Source organism: Sciurus carolinensis, chromosome 10 (assembly GCF_902686445.1).
Source record: "Sciurus carolinensis chromosome 10, mSciCar1.2, whole genome shotgun sequence".
In the NCBI taxonomy this organism is placed as follows: Eukaryota; Metazoa; Chordata; class Mammalia; order Rodentia; family Sciuridae; genus Sciurus; species Sciurus carolinensis.
In genome coordinates, this window is record NC_062222.1 from 125,611,152 (window position 1) to 125,624,921 (window position 13,770).

Consider the following 13,770-nt stretch of genomic DNA (forward strand, 5'->3'; position numbering starts at 1 on the left):
CAATGTCATTCTAACTAGAAGAAAAATTCGAATTTCTGCATGATAAAAAAAAAAAAGAAACCCAAAACCTAGGAATATGACTGTCATATGACAATCATGAACAAATACTGAGACAAAAATCAGGGCATGCTATCAAGAACTCCTAGTGTGAAAGCAACCATCAAAACACGAACTGCATCATCATCTATGGAACTCTGCTGACACCAGTGGTCATAAGCACACCCAGTCCCCTAAGCAGGAGTATTTTTCAGCACTTCATTAAAGCACCATTGTATATCTGATGTGATAGGTACTCAAGACACTCAGCACTAACAACGTCCTAAAATACCACAATGTCAAAACTGCGTATCACAGCCAGGCACTGTTTATGCCATTTAAGTAGACCAAATCAAACCTCGAAAACAAACAACTACAATTAGGTTGTGTGTTCAAGATCTATTAAAAACAATTGCCAGTGGTGTGCCAACCCTTTTCAAATATTTCTTTTGCGGTATTAAAAGTTATTAAACAGGAAACGTAACAGAAAAATATGCATTTTAACATAATATTTCATTTATAAATAAAAGTTGAAATTAAGTGTTCAATGAGAAAAATGTAAATGGTATTTCTGTAGCAAGTGAATAATTATTAGTAGCTTCCAGTTTTTAATTTAGATAAGCATTAAATATTCACATAACAATAGTATACTGAATATTCTCAATACATTTTATTTTCTGGACTTTGAGAAGTAACTGTATCAGTGTTGCAGAATGGTAACTCTCTCAGATGTCAGATGAACCACAGTGATACAGTGATGGTCCATTATATCTCACACTTGAACTAGAGAGACAGAAACATGATTGACTTCAGTGGGTGGGGAGAAGCAAGAAATTTGCACATGCCTAGGAAGAAATCTACTGGTTCCAGACTCTATTTAAGAGATTAAAAAAAAAAAATTCAGTAGAAGTATATTGCCAGGACATCATTGAGACAATAAACAAGTAAGAAACAAGCATAATCAATGAGAAAAAAACTTAACTACTTTAAGATAAAAATACTTTAGGATCAAAAGCTCACTCTGCTTACTCTTTATTAAGTTCTGTCACACATGTTAAAGTCTAAAGGAACAAGGTCTTTATCCAAAGAGAATGTAAAATCTGAACTAAAAATATATGATGCCAATCTCTTGGTCTTTTATGCCGATATTTGAATGATCTAAAACTTAGAGGGAAAAAAAAAAAAAAAAAAACACTGTCTTTGCAGTTTAAGCATGAATGTACAGGCAACATGCGGATACTAAGGTGAGTTATTCCACAGAGGACATCAATTATATAGATTCAGAGGTCAAGATCAAAGAGTAAAATATTACACCATGAAGCTGCACAGTAGCCAAATAGAAAAGAGAAAGATGTTTGGTATCATCCTAGAGTACTTTGGGCCATCTCATAGAAGAAATCAGATCCCATACTGAGATGCTCCACCAAACTCAACCTGTTACCTGAACTTAATTCAAATAGCTAACATTTCATTCTCCATTCTGTGCAGATATATAACAGGGAATTCAAATGTAAAACTTCTAAGACCCTGGCTCCCAATCTTGGCACACAGGCAAACTTGGGGAATTCACTAGGACTCTGATGATATGTTAAAATTTCTATAGAAACACAGTGATATTCAACAGCTGTTGGTGACCACACCAACAATCAAGCTAAGGGACTTACTTCCTGGTTCCAAGAAATGAGGAGCTCATGCTACATTCCTTTCAGTGACATCATATGAATTTTTAGTGACGGCTTTTAGGAATAAAGGGAACTGCTGCCTAGAAATTGAAGTAACAGGAAATGAAGATGGCAGTATCTGACTTTAATATAAGGTCAGGAAGTTGTATGGGGCCCAACAGGTGCACACATTCCCATCAGGAAGAGATGGTGTTTAAAATGAAACAGACTGGGTGTGGGGGTGCATGTCTGTAATCCCAACAACTCTGGAAGCTGATTCAGGAGGATTGCAAGTTTGAGGACAATCTCTGCAACCTAGTGAGACCCTGTCACAAAATTAAAAACTAAAAAAGACTGGGATGTTGCTGAGTGGTAAAACATGCCTGGGTTCAATCCCCAGTACCAGATTGAAAAAAAAAAATTTTTTATTTTTTTTTCTTTTATATGTGTTCTCAAACTTAATGTTAAGAAAATAAATTCTGTTATGTTGTTTGTAGCTAATTATCAAATGAATTAACCATTAGGTATTTCTGCTGGACTGGGGGCACCATGAAGAAAATTCCTAAGAAATTAAGAACATTTAGAAACTTCTGATTCCCAGTCAATCACTTTATTTTTATTTTTATTCATTTATTTATTTATTTGGTACCAGGGATTGAACTCAGGAACACTTAACCACTGAGCCACATCCCCAACCAATCACTTTATATAACATAAGTCCAAGCTCAGAATCTTGTTTTCCCGTGGGAAGGGCACAATTGACCCTTTATTAGTCTGAGCCCTTCAAAGGAAGTTGACTACCACTGATTCTAGCAATGGGCAAACTCAGGCCTGGCACATTGGGACATCATACTACATCTGTCACATGGATTTGTTTAGAAGCACACACATGATTCAATTGGATCCCAAGGCATGAAATGAGACTTTTCACTAAGACTGTTGGGAAAATGGCAAGCATTTTACTTTTACGAAACTTGAACCCGGAGAACCAGTCCCAGAGGGGCAGAAGGTTACTATATGGAACCAAGGTCGTAGGAAGGTCAAAGCAGAAGCATGAGATGAGAACTCATAATAGTCGTCGAAGTGCCTATGTTCAAGAGCCATGGAATTGTGTCTTCACAACTAGATGTCACTGCATTCTTGCCTGGTGTCCTTTGCAGGGGCTTCCATTTAATAGAACCTAGCTACTTGCAGCATTATCCACGAACTGGGATCACTGGCATCAACTGGACACTTGTTAAAAAAGCAGAATCTTGGGTCCCGTCCTAATCTATTGTATCAGAATCTGAATTTTAATGGGTTATTTCAATGCTCATTAAAGTTTGAAAAGTTCTGAATTAGAAAAAAGCTTTGTCATTTTTAAGTAATAAAAAGGTCACCACTGGCGTTGTTTTGCCACTCAATGTCTTGACTGAATTACACAAGCCGCACTCACACTTCTCTATCAAAGGCTTATTCTAGCTCAAAGGAATACTCAAATTTGAAAAGTAATAGTCCTTCATTTTGTTTTATTCTAAAGCAAAGATTTATTTACAAAACAATGCTATTGCTAAAATATTTCAATGACATCTCACTGTCTTAGAGGTAAAGTCAGTTTATTAGCATAGATAAAAGGACCCCACAGCCAAGCCCCTAACTCTCTGCAGCTCCATTTCCTGTCACTCATCCTTCCAGTTTGGTTGGATCTGCCAGATCACATAATTTGTAGGTCTGAGGAGGTATCAGACATCCTCTGCTCTGTCTCTACTTGCCAATCTTTCTCTTCGGAAGTTCTCTGAATTCCCTTCTTTCCTCATCTCTCTTACATTCCACCTCAGTTGCCTTACCTGTCCTAAAAGAATCAGAGTCCAGAAAAATAGCAAAAAGATTGGACTTGAAGTTAAGCCTTATGTTTCTGTGCAGATTAGAAAAGGCAGAGCCCTTGAGAATTCCTGACATGTTTGCTCCTCAACTTTGAATGAACTGATGGGAATTCTGCATTTTGACTTACGTTTAGTAAAGCACATTCATAGCACACTGCCCACCACACTCTGCCCACATTACAAACAAAAACAAAGAACATAGTCACCTTGAGGGGCACTCTAATACCTGGTAAAGTGAGCTGCAGGTTTAGTATATGGCATACTGCAAGTGCTGACATTCTGAATTTGGAGAGATGTGGGTCTGGAACAAGCCTCCACTGCCTAACAGACAAGTATCCCTGGGAAACTCTCTCAGTGTTCTGTAAGATGGCAATAACAGCTCGCTGACACATAAATGCCAATTCCTTTAGTTCAATTAGCATTACTACTTGACTACTAATCTGACTAATTTCTTAATTTTCCTAAATTAAATAAGTTTGGATTGTAACAGTGATTCTTAACCAGGAGCCATTTTACCCCTCTGTGAATATTTGTCAATGTCTGGAAACAATTTAGATTACAGTTGGGAGTATTCCTGGTATCAAGTTGATAGAGGCCAGAGATGCTGCTAAACATTCATTAATAGGCAGAAGAGCCTTCTCAGACCAAAGAACTGTCTGATCTAAAATATCAATAGTGCCTAGGTTGAGAATACTTGGATTATAACAGTAAATGCAGAATTTGTCTTTGAATTGTTCCGTGGTGTTTCTTTGTAGGAAACTGATTCCATGAAGGTAGAAGAAGCAGGATTGAGAATTTCATATGGAAATAAGAATTTATTCCAAACCAGTTATGGGCCAAAATTTAGTAAAGAACACACAGAAAATGGTAGAGCCTCTATAGGGAAAAGGACCAAGTGCACTATAGGATGCTGGCCCTGGGACCCAAGCTCTCAGCCTTGGTGAAAATTCCTGTGTTGACTAAGGCACAAAGCCAAAGAGCCACACGTTTTCAAGGACATATGGGAATTTGAATACAAATACATCAATATTGAGGAACACAGACCAAAAGAGAGGTCCTGCAAATTCTGGACACTACCCAAAACCCTCGATACTTACTGGGTCTTCAAGGACATAATTACAAAGATTTAGCTTTCCAATCCCTTGTAGGATATGGCCTTCAAATAAAACTTAATTTGATTTAAAAGATAGATGGTTATTTGACTGGTCTTATAAAATTAGAAAATGCTATCTATATCCATTATACATTCTATGGTCAACAAATAGTGGTGGTACCACAAATACAATCTCTCCCCAAATTAATCTGCATATACTTAAACAGTTCCTCTTACATGCTTTGCAAGGTGGCACTAGAGGAAATAAAATTAACTATGGCTCCCTGTGTTCTAAAAATGTATTATAGATAAGAGTAAGAATCTATTTCATGTTCAAATAATGGAAAGATATATGGAAGATGTTATCCTGAGAGGGAAAAGGGTTTTAGGAATCTAGAATTAGTTATCTGTGATGTCATTTGTGTTTTAACCCATAGAAGTGAAGAATGATTAGTATGATTAGAGGTTCTTCATTAGGCTATTTGAAGGTCAAGGGCAACCATTCAGAAAATAGTTCACTAGGGTGGGTGGGATAAGATGTTCCAGGATGTGGAACCAGAAAAAGGATGCAAACCCTGGATGAGCAGTTGAGAAGTGAAGGGAAAGGATAATGGAGATGTTAATGGTTTACCCACTGTCTCTGCCTCACTCAGTGGCCACAGGTGGCTCCTCTTTAATGTAAACATTCATAGGTCCAAACTTTTGCTAGTTGTGCTCTAATGAAGAGATAGGTAGATAGATAAATACATAGAGAATGCACTACAGCAAAAGTAGGAAGAGGGAGAAGGCAAAAACCATCAAACAATTGGAAAAAACTATGAAAAAGTAGATTGACATCTAAGAACATTTCTATAAGCATCCTTCCCAGATTTCCTTACACAGAATGAATTGTCCTTTCCCAATCCTACTGGAATTCTTTTATATTTCTCATCACAGCACTTCTGTCATTGTCAGTCAGATCAGCAGAGTATCTCCATGTGCTTGTCTACCCTCCATGATTTAGTTATGGGGATAAAAAGACCAGATGTTTCTAACTTCATTGTTTCAACTATTCTTGAAAAGATACTGTGCACAGAATAGATCCACAGTAAATAAAATAGATTACTAAATGAATGTCAATGCCAATCGGAGATTTTTGTGGTTCTGAAGACCAAAGTCATTATCAGAAATATAGAGTTTACTGGTTTCCTAACATACATCTAGACTTCTGTTCGTTAGCCAATCTATATGCTATTGATTATACTGATCTCCAGCAACTGGAAAAGACACTGAACATGTTGGCGTGCAAAAAAGATTCACTGAATGGGTCCATGGATCAACTCAAACAACCATATGTATTAGAGTTATTAGAGTTGAAAAAAATAAAGGATTAAGAAGGACTAGTAGATATAAAAAATCAAAAAGGAAACATGTACATGAATTAAATTAGTGTGTTTATTTTAAAGTAGCATATCAACATTTAGATTCTGGTCCTAGATCCTAGATTAAGAAGACTTTATGCTAAATGTTCTGGCTTCAGTAAAACTTCTGGATGACAATATGGGTCTGAATTATGGGTCAAAGCCCATGCCTACCTCTTCCCAAATTTACCACTATTTAGAGAAATTTAGAGAATCTATCTATGGAAAATGTCTACATTAGAAGAATCTAATAGCTGCTTCTTCCTTGTCCAAATCCAGGTATGATATATTTGGTAGTATATAGGATGGGTCTTGATTATTCTTGAAAATGACTGGAATAAACCATACTGTAATTCAGTTTGCTATAATTGTTATTGATTATATTATTATAAACTATAGGAAATTTTACCTATTTTTCCATTATTTTTAAATATATATCTATTAAGTAGAAAAGGCACCTGTGCAATCCACTTCATCAACCGAAGATTTTGGCACACACTGCCAAGCAGATATTCAAATAATTTAAATACAGTGGGATGAAAACTTAAAGGAAAACACTAATTTTGTAAAAATGTGATTAATCTTACTAATAATTAATTGTACACATTTATAAAAAGCATGTCTCAATCTGCTTATTTGTAGAAGAAATCTATCAACTGAATCAAACCACTGAACTGAATATAAAATGGGTTGCCTAAACTTTCTAACCTATCACCATTATTAATAAATCCATCTTAGAGTTGGGTTCCCAGAAACAAGCAGATTCTGTAGAACTAAACCATCTGGACAAAAATGTAATTTCAAACTAAAATTTATTGCATTACTATCTGACAAATATTAACTAAAACAGAATCTAAAGTTAATGCATTCATAAGTCATTGAAGAAATAGAGGTAAAAGATACAAATCAGAGAACCTACCTTACAACAAAAGGAGCCATAAGTATTTCAAGAACTTAGTGTGGGCATGCAAGAAAGGTACTTAATAGTATTACTAGTCTCTAATAAAGTATATCTGCCAATCAGAAGTTCATTGACTTTGTGGTTGATGTCATTTTTCAATCTAATGAAATTTTGGAAGGGCAGCATGTTTACCTTAAAGTAGAGGCCTAAAGATTTCTCTTTGGTACACTTATGCCCCCATCAAATGATCCCATTCCCTGGAGTTCCACTAGATTAATTTGCAGATAGAATTCTTCACTTAGTCCAGGCTGCTCTCGGTTCAGGTAGAAATAATGAATGACAAATGCCTCAAGGAAATTTTCTTTCACTCTATTTGAAAACAAGTCTATTAAAACACATGTGAAAATGTGTTTAGGAAACACCAAAAGTTAAAGTACACAAAGCAACAGGTGGGTCTGTGTAAGTTAGTGGCCGGTTTACTGTCTTTGTGAAGGAGAAAAAATTGTTGTGGTCCAAACACTGACTCCGTATAATATTGCATCCAGCTCTTTCTACCACAACAAAAGACACATTATTCATAGGTATTAAAGGGGAAAAGCAATTCTATTCTTTGCTAAATTCTTGTTCATTATTGAAACTATACCTACACAGCACAAGGTCCTGGCCAATGATGGTCCTGTGGATGACCTCTACTTAAGGCCCCTACCCTGACTGTCTTCTTTGTCTATATTTGTCTCCACAATGAAGTATTTGTTAATATTGCACCTTCTTGGTAGAGATTCTCTACCCACTCCATTTGAAATTGGAACCAGTCATTCCAATCCTCCTTATTCTCTCTTTCTCTCTTAATGAGAAGTATCATGTTGTCGTATGTACTATACTATTTACTTATTAGCAATGTTATAGTTTTAGTTCATCTGTACTTGTCAGAAGTTATATCCATGCATCTTTGATTATTTTTTTCTTTAATATATCCTAAGCACACAGAAAAGAAGCAACATTAGAAAATTTTCAAAGAAATCTTGTAAATAAACAAGATACTGATACTTCCTTGATTTAAAGAAAATTAAAACACATGAATGAGAAACTGTAGCATATAACTGAATGTGTCCAGGGATGTTTTATTTGTGTAGCTGTCATTTCCCCCTCTCCTCCCAAGATTGGAGGCATATAAAAGAAAGAAGATAGCAAGGGAGGAACAAAAATAGAACAAAAAAAAAAAAAAAAAAGAAAAAAATATTGTTTCAGAGAAGGTAGGATTAATAGGCAAGGAATTCAGAATACAGGAAGAGAGTTAGCAATGAATAATGAACAATTTATTAGTCATTAGAATGATGCTTAGCTTAATCTGACACTGTGCTAGGCACCATACAAGGGACATTGGGCTCCCAGAAAGACATATAATGGTAACAATGTGAAGAATCAGAATGGTATTTCTGAACCTCAATTAGACAATTCTTTCCACTGCTTTTCAGTTTTTTTTCAATGACTTGGAACCTTCTTGATGGAAACCCAAGACCCTGGCAGGGTTTACAAGTCATTTCAAAATCACAATCATGGTCTGCCTTTTGATTAGAAGTTTAGGGATTTTACTATCTTCAAAACAATCTGTGTTCCAGCCACATCTAATCCCAGATGGTGCACAGAAAGAGTAATGTCATTTCATGCACTTTAAATTTGCACTTGCTATTATCCCTTCTTAGGATGCCCTTTGCCCCAAAGTCCACATACAAATTCATTTGCTAAGAGTCTCTTAAACCAGATCCTCTGAAGATTCCTTCAAACAGCCAAGCAGAATTAGGAACATACCCTTTTGCTCTTGAAATCCCTGTTTGTGTGCCTGTCTTGATATTAAATTCCAAGCCCCTGGAAAGCAGGGAGTGTGTTCAATAACTGCTTATACTCCTTTCATACAATGGTTTTTAACAAATATTCATTGAATACGTGAGCAAATTCATCCCTGGGATATTGTAACCCCCTGGTCAAAAAATATTAAAATCAGGTTCAGCTGCATTATCATGTTAAAGAGCTGGCTATTCTCTTTTCAATATTAGAAACATTTGCAATCCATATGGAATATATAGTACATGTCATTTTCTCAAAATATTCAATTAACCACAATACATAGTCCACTTATTGATCAAGGGAACAATAGATTGTTGGTATTTGTTCTCATAAAAAGGGGATTGTATAAATAATAGAAGAACCTCTCCCTGCTGTCTTCAAACAAAGCATTCATTTTTTTTTCTGGAAAATGTTCAGACAGTGGGCTCATGAGCCCAATTTTCCTGAACATATGTAGCCATTATCCCAAAATAAGCTTCACTGTGTGTATCAGAAAATAAAGTGAATTTGCCATGATGCAGGGCTTGTTGCCCATGTCTATTATTTACACGAGACTCCACGGGAGTGTGATATGTAAATTATGATAACACAGAGCTTTCATACTTCTGAGTAAATGTGATGCTGGGAATATCTTGCCCCAAAGCTGACATCAGAGAATCACGTTCTGAATCTTTTAGGGACAGGATACAGCACCGGCTTAATTCATTCTAATATTATTATGGAAATAATTTCTGCCATCAAAAAGAGACACTGTGACCAATAATGCATCTATGGAGTAAAACCGACAGTTGTAGGCTGGATGGCACCTGCTCCCTTTCAGCAACAGACATTTAAAAATACTTTCATCCTCTGTAATTCTAACACAAGGGAAGAGAACTCCGTGTGAGCAATCCTGTCAAGATGTGACAATCTGAATGAGAACAATTTAAAAATGTATGAGAAACTGAAAATGAATCATTTAAATACACCAAAAAAAAATCCTTACTTGTGAGTGATATCCTTGAAAAATTACCCAATAATTTATCCAAAATGAGCACCCCTTTGCAAATGAGTGGCATTTGGCAGGTTTTCTTCCGTTCCCCTTGGATTTACAACTAATTTATTAAGCAGCTTTCAAGCAATTGCTCTGAACTTAGGGTTTTGTTCCACTAAAAAACCTGGCATATTTAATGGTATCATTTTTTTTTCCTTATAAAATAGAAATCAACTGGCACCTCTAATTTTTTTTTTGATTCTTCTTAACACAAAAGAAGCAAAAAGGAAAGGGAAAAGGAAAAATAATCAAAATAAAAATTTGATCAGCTGAGAAAAGAACATGAAAGCCATTTGCTGCTTGTTGAGATCATTCTCCTTACTTCATATCCACTCAGGAATAGTGGAGCTTAAAAATATGTAAGGCTCCTGTTCTTGTTTAGTTCATGTGGACGTGTCACGATTGTTTTTCCGCATAGAGATCTACAGAAACACCTGAATTAAATGCCAGTTTTCTAAGTTTCATCCTAATCCTACCAACTACCCAGTTGATTTAGTGACTTTTACTTAAATTCTTGGATATTAACCTGTCCTTTGCTAAAACATGTTAAAATCTACTTCCAACTTCAACAGTTTATTGAAAGAATTATAATACAATACTTTGAAAACTCTTATGAGCAAAATAGGAAAAAATTAGATCTCAGGGAGGAAAAAAAGAAGCACAAAGTTCTTAACTGCTTTCTTAGGAGCCAATTCCCAAGAAAAAATTTATCTAGCCCTAAAATTTTTAAGAAAACTACATAAAGTCCCGCATGGTATCAAACTTTTGAATGAAATTTGCTGGAGATGTTGATCAAATGACCATGGTAATGAGGGGTGGTGGAAAAGTGAAAGGTTAATGGTCTGCAGGTAACCCTTTTACACTTGGAACATGTGAAAATTACCAATCAGTTGTGTTTATGTCTTCTCTTGATAAATCTGCCATGTCGTCATCTTAAAGGAAAAATTAACTTTGACTCATCAGAAAAGGGAAATTTGCAGGGGGTCTCAGGCTAGGAAAAGTGTGGGCTACAAAAACAACATAAAAACTGCATTTTGCTGATGAAGGTACCTGGGCTATGTACAAAGTGCCATGTGACTAAATGTCACCATGGGATGGGAGATCATACAAGCTCACTCTATACATCTGGAGTATAATGTGATGGGGTTTTGTCATGAAACTTCTATTGCATATACATCAGACAGGATGTGTTGGTCAGCTAAACTCAGTTTTCTATCTTTTTATGCATTGTCAGTTGTTTTTTGGAACATGTTGTGTAGCAGAGCAATGTTGGCCTTACACTAAAGGATCTGAGCATAAAAAGCAAGCAAGTCCTCCATCTGGTAAAGCCTTCACACTTTCTAGACACTGTGCCTCAAATGGCCCTTCCCCCATGATTCACAGACTTCCTCTTCTCAAATGTCACTCCTGCAGAAGACCTTACCCTATCTCTCTGACCCAAATACCATCTCTGCAGATTCTTTGTCCTTTTCCCTGCTTTGTTTATCCTCATGGCACTTATTCCCTGACATGGTCTTATGTCTGTTTCCATTTTAATGTCTGATTGTTCTACATAATAGAAGGAGATCTATTTGGTATATTCCACATATAAAATAACCATTGTCATTGGTCCTTAACATTGTACGAGATGACTCAATGTTGGTATTAATGAATCTATAACTAAATTATAATCACAGGTAATGGAGGGTCTCAAGATTATAAGTACAATTTATGGCATCTGCTAAGCATGACACAGCCCGCACGGGATCAGTGACTGCAGAGGCGTTGCCTTGACAGGGTTAGAATTTAATATTGAAAGTGAGATGAGTCATGGAAGAGGAAGAAAGCTCATAGATCACTGGAGTACAGGAGGTGGAAGGCAGTAGAGAGAATCAGGAGGAAACAGTATCCAAAGATTATGAGTGACAGATTCATCTTCATCCACTTATTAGCTATATTATTTTGGAGAAGTTACTTAACCATTCGGAATTTCAGATGTCTCACCTGTAAAACAGGTAAAATCATGTAATTCATTCTCCAGGGCAACCAGATCTAAAACCACAGATTTAAATTATAGATGTAAAATTATTAAATGTCTAACATTATGTCTGGCTTGTATTCAGTCCTCCATAAATGGATATTGTTATTGCTAATTATGTATTATTAACAATATCATTATTACTATGGATTAGCAGTCTTTTAGCAGTAATATTTAATTTTTTCCATCTGCTAATATAGTTCAGTCTACATATTCAAATCAATTTTGATTTGAGACTAGAAGTTCCTAAATAGCTTTAACCACCCTTTTCTGTTATGCTTAGCCATGAATGAGCTATAGTATTATTGTAATCTGAGATTTGATGACCCAATGCTAATCCTGTGAATGCTGAATTGTCCTGTGCTTCAATTTAAGAACAATTTCTTTGGGTGGAAGCAGTTCACAGCTCCAGTATTTCAACCATTATTTATTTTTTACCCCATTTCACAAGAAAAACTCAACAATAATTGTAATACTTTTATTCATATTATAAAAGGTAATAAATTAGGTAAAATTGTCATATTCCCATACATTCATTAAATAATAAATCATAGCATTTCATTTTACTATATATTGATTCAAATCCTATGGTTACATTGAAGAGGATTGACACTGTCTATGCATACCAGGAGTTCTGTTTGTCCTCCCTCCTGAGATCCAGTCTCCAGTCTACATCCTGATTTATACAGGAGGTTCTAACCCCACAGAGAGTAACTCAAGCACACTGGTCCTCAGTTTTACTGTTTCCACCCAGTGGAAAGCATCTGTTGGCGTTGCTGATTGCTATTCCCTCAGACCTTCCTAGCAGTCGCACCTCCTCTTCCACAGCATCAGCTCTCATGGTCTGTAGCACTATTTCCTCTCTTAAGACCTTGGGGCCTAAGAAATGACTTTTTGCTATTGCTAGTCTCCAAGAGTTTCAGCACCCCTTGTTGGAGTTTATCCCTGTACTACTAAACATATAAATGTGCCATCTCCTGACTGCTGGGACCTTGATTAGTACACAATCATTCTATATAATACACAGAAGACATTTCAAACATAATTAAGCTAGGGTCACCTAGACATATGTTCAACCTTATAAACAACAGATACTCAGTGATGTTTATTCTTTAATCTCTAACACGCGTGTCCTACTCCAACTCTCCTATACATGTTCTAAAAGCATTCCATCACCCCTAATTATTAAAAATAGAACACTTAGCACAAATGAATTTGATTAGATTAGGAATCTCTTTGTCTGCTTGTCACCAAATCCAGTGGCATTTCTCCAGTGTTTCTCTCCATGTTTTCTGGGACACATGGTTTATGGATCCTTTCTTTCTTTCCCTCACTCTGGATCCTTTTGATTTTGTTTCCATAAATGTAGGTAATCCCTGGGAACAGCAACATCATGCTCGTCTTGTTCATCACTTCATTGGAACTTTTATGCTAATTTGTGACTTTATTTGTTCTACAAATAACACTAACCCTCACCAGGGTTGCCTTCTCTCTTCATTTCAGAACAACTTTTGGTAAGAACCACTGCTGGATATCCAAAAATGAAAACCTAGAAATTATGAATGGGTTGTTATAAGAGTGGATTTAACATCCCCCACCCAAAATGATTCTTATTTCTAATAACTGAATCTGAACTCTCCTAGAGACCATTTATATACATATACAAATATATATTATATCAAAGATGACCTGTGTCCTTTGTTATATTTTATTTGATAAAATGTATCAAAATTATAATTTATAATTGGTTACCAAAATAGTTCAATGTCCTACATTTATATATTCTTTTTTTTCCCCATGTATGATCTGTTTTACGATACACATATCTTGAAAAGAATATTTGGTATTTGGTAGAATATAAACCTGCCAGTCCTGGCTATTTTATTTCTGACAACAACCTGAGAGAAAGGAGTCCCAGGACC

At 35.9% G+C, this 13,770-nt stretch overlaps 1 protein-coding gene across 2 annotated transcripts in view; it reads right to left on the reverse strand.

Moving 5' to 3' along the window:
- The window catches only part of Slit2 (slit guidance ligand 2), a 344,949-nt gene that overhangs the window by 245,521 nt on the left and 85,658 nt on the right, over positions 1 to 13,770 (reverse strand). The window lies entirely within an intron of this gene.